Source organism: Sabethes cyaneus, chromosome 3 (assembly GCF_943734655.1).
Source record: "Sabethes cyaneus chromosome 3, idSabCyanKW18_F2, whole genome shotgun sequence".
Classification (NCBI taxonomy): domain Eukaryota; kingdom Metazoa; phylum Arthropoda; class Insecta; order Diptera; family Culicidae; genus Sabethes; species Sabethes cyaneus.
Window position 1 is genome coordinate 206,120,035 of NC_071355.1, and position 4,041 is coordinate 206,124,075.

Below are 4,041 nucleotides of genomic sequence, written 5' to 3' on the forward strand. Positions count from 1 at the left end.
CATTACTGACCCTAGCTAAGCTATGTCAGGCCCTGTCGTTGCAAACGTTCTAGCCGTTGCAACTCCGTTCTCACGTCCGCTCTTTCGATGGCACCCCATGCGCGCTGTTCAGCGCACATTCTTTGCATGATGTTGTCGGCGTTGGTGTCTTCCCCAACGACCGCAAGCATCTCCCGCCGAGTGGTCACGAAACCCCCGAATGTGCAGATTAAGAATCAAGGGCTAATTCTTTAATATTAGTATAATTAACGTGCACAGCCCTCATGTCGGAAGTACCGATGATGACAAAGACGAATTCTACGCGCAGTTGGAGCGTGAATACGACCGCTGCCCAAGACATGATGTCAAAATTATCATGGCGGACTGTAATGCTCAGGTTGGTCAGGAGCAGGAATTCAAACCGGAGATTGGACGGTTCAGCGCTCACCCGCAAACGACCGAAAACCTTCTTCCAGCATAACCTCTACCATCGGTACACCTGGAGATCACCCAACCAGGCTGAATCACATATCGTCCACGTTTTGATAGATAGTCGGTACTTTTCAGACATTATAGATTGATTCGGATCAGTATAGTGTGTACCTACTGATGGTAAGGATACGTCAAAAACTATCTGTTGTGAACAACTTACGATACCGGCGCCCGCCACGGTATAATCTAGCGAGACTGAAGCAACCGGAGGTCGCCGAGAACTACGCGTTATCTCTCGAAACCGCGCTGCCGAAAGAGGGCGAGCTGGAGCCCTCTTGAAGGCTGTTGGAATACCGTGAAAATAGCCATTAACAGCGTAGCGGAGAACGTCCTTGGCCGTATGGTACAGAATCGACGTAACGAATGACGTTTGACGAGGAATGCCAGCAGATATTGGTTGAGAAGAACGCAGCGCGGGCACAAATGCTGCGTAGAGCCACCCATCAGAATGTGGAGCGATACAAACAGAAGCGGAGTCAGCAAACCCGACTCTTCAAGGAGAAGAAGCGCCTCCAAGAGGAGAAAGACCCAGCTAACATTTTCGTACGTATATCAAAGTGAAAAATGAGAAATATGTACCGATATATAACTTGAAAACTCGCACTAGATGCACGAAACCAGCATATACGTACTATTTTGGAGGCGATATACGTACTGCAGATTATTCGTAAACAATTCACATTCATAAGTATTTGTATACGATGAGATCCGACTCAACATGATTTGTTCTATAATCCTATACAATTCTGTGATGAAAATCGTATGTAATTCAGTCGTCACCATTTTGTACGATTGAATATAAACTAGGGTGCGATTTAATAAGCTTTGTGTACGATTTAGATGTTGTTTAAACACACTTAAGATAATTTTCATATTTTGAAATACGATTTGTGGTTTGCTGGGGAGCGCGAAGAATTCGAACAACTGTATCGCTTTCACGACACACGGAAGTTCTATCAGCGACTCAACGGATCTCGCAAAGGCTTTATGCCGCGGGCCGAAATGTGAAGAGATAAAGATGGAGGTATCCTGACGGACGATCGTGCGGTGATCGGAAGGTGAGCACTACGATGAGCACCTGAATGGTGTGCAGGCGGAAGACCATGATAGCGGAGGAAGTGACCACATTGGTGTAGCAAGCAACGAAGATGTGCCACCCCTATCGATAAGAGAAGTTAAAGAAGCCATCCAGCGGCTGAAGAACAACAAAGCAGCGGGAAAGGATGGTATTGGGGCATAACTTATTAAAACGGGCCCGGAAAAGTTGATTGGCTGTCTGCATCAACTGATTGTCAAGATTTGGGATATGGAACGACTACCGGAGGAGTGGAAAGACGGGGTTATCTGCCCTATCTACAAGAATGGTGATAAACTGGATTGTGAGAACTACCGAGCAATCACTATCCTGAATGCCACCTACAAAGTGCTGTGCCAAGTCATCTTTCATCAACTATCGTCAATAGGAAACATATTTGTGGGAAGTTACCAGGCAGGTTTCATGGAGGGTCGGTCTATAACGGACCAAATCTTCACCCTGCGGCAGATCCTCCAGAAGTGCCGCGAATTCCGAGTCACCATGCATCACCTGTTCATCGATTTCAAAGCCGCATATGACAGCGGAAACCGACAAGAGCCATGGAAAATTTTGGACGAAAACGGCTTTCCGAGTAAGCTTACTAGGCTTATCATGGCTACGATGGATGGGATCCAGTGCTGTGTGAGAATCTCGGATGGATTGTTGGACCCATTCGAATCTCGCAAGGGACTTCGACATGGAGACGGTCTTTTCTGCAGGCTATTCAACATTGCGCTTGAAGGTGTTATAAGACGAATGGCGATCGAAATGCGGGGTACGATTTTTAATAAATACAGTCAATTTATCTGCTTTGCTGACGACGTGGATGCTGTCGGCAGAACATTTGAGACGGTGGAAGATCAGTACACCAGACTGAAACGCGAAGCAGAGAAGATTGGATTGAAGATAAATACGTCTAAAACGAAGTATATGCTGGCGGGCGGGACCGAGCGCGACAGGGCCCGCTTGGGTAGTGCCGTGGTAATAGACGGGGATGAGTTCGAGGTAGTCGACGAGTTCGTATACCTTGGCTCACTGGCAACAGAGTACAACAATACTAGCCGTGAGATTAAAAGACGTATTATCAGCGGAAGTCGGGCCTACTATGGACTCCACAAGCACTTGCGGTCGAACAATCTGGGCCCCCGTACAAAATGCACACTGTACAAAACGCTAATTAGACCGGTTGTCCTCTACGGGCACGAAACGTGGACACTGCTAGAAGAGGACCTACGAGCACTCGGAGTTTTCGAACGGCGGGTGCTAAGAACCAACTTTGGCGGAGTGCAAGAGAATGGTGTATGGAGGCGAAGAATGAACCTCGAGCTCGCGCGTCTCTACGGCGAACCAAGTATTCAGAAAGTGGTTAAAGCTGGACAAATACGTTGGGCAGTATATGTTGCTAGAATGCCGGACAACTATCCTGCATAAATGGTTTTCGCATCAAATCCGGACGAAGAGGGGCACAGCGAGCGAGGTGGCAAGACCAAGTGGAGCGAAAGTGGTTAAAGCTGGAAGTGTTTAGGCCAATTAAAGTAAGCAAGTGGAAGTTTCATCACCAACATACTTTCCTGCAAATTTTATTACGAAACTTCGCGTAGAATTCTGTAAGTCAAGTCGGGAATTGTCTACAAGGCCTTTGGGATAGCCTTGGAATGGCCAGTATTCAAAGAAAATATTCTGGATTGTTTGCTTTGTTTCAAAAAGAATTAAAATGATTTTCGGATACGGGTTCGATTTGGGCACGTGTGCCAATGCCAATTAATTAATTTATTTCGGAAATTTATTACTTTGCACACTTTGAAAGAAGGATAAGAACAACCCAGGTAACAAATAAGCATTAGTATTAGCAGTAAATCAATCGTTTATTAGCATCCCTGGCGTTTTATACTGCAGGTTGCTGTTTATAAGCCTTTTAACTGCATAACTGTTCTAAATTGGCATCCACAATTCTATTTAAATTCTTCTTGTCGGTAACTAGTTGCAAATAACCATTGTCAGCACTATAAGAGGGTTAGCAGTAAAGTAGCTGCATATTTTGCCAAAATAGCATTTAAGGCAACTTAATTATTGGCTTGCATTTAAATTGCATTGGAAATGTTTATTGGTTACCTGGGAAGTTTGCTGACTCTAACGAAGACTCAACTCCATTTTCATTGTAATATACACGTTGAGGGTTTCCGCCGCAGGATCATGCTAAATGTTGTGCGAAGCATATAGCAACGCAAGCAGTGAGCATGTAATGAGTTGTATTCGCTCTCAATGTTACGGAGCACTATGGCTTTCATTTTTCCAGCGAAAAAATTATCGAGGCATTCGATTCGTTATATGCAAAAAATAATGACACGTTATAGATTAGGGGAGAGTAGTCAGCAGTGAGACACTAGTAACATTGAGTCAACAGGAATAGCTACGTCACACAACATTCAAGATCCATGATATTTTCATGGAACGTAACGTTTGTGAACCTACATCGCATAATGCAGTTTGAGAAT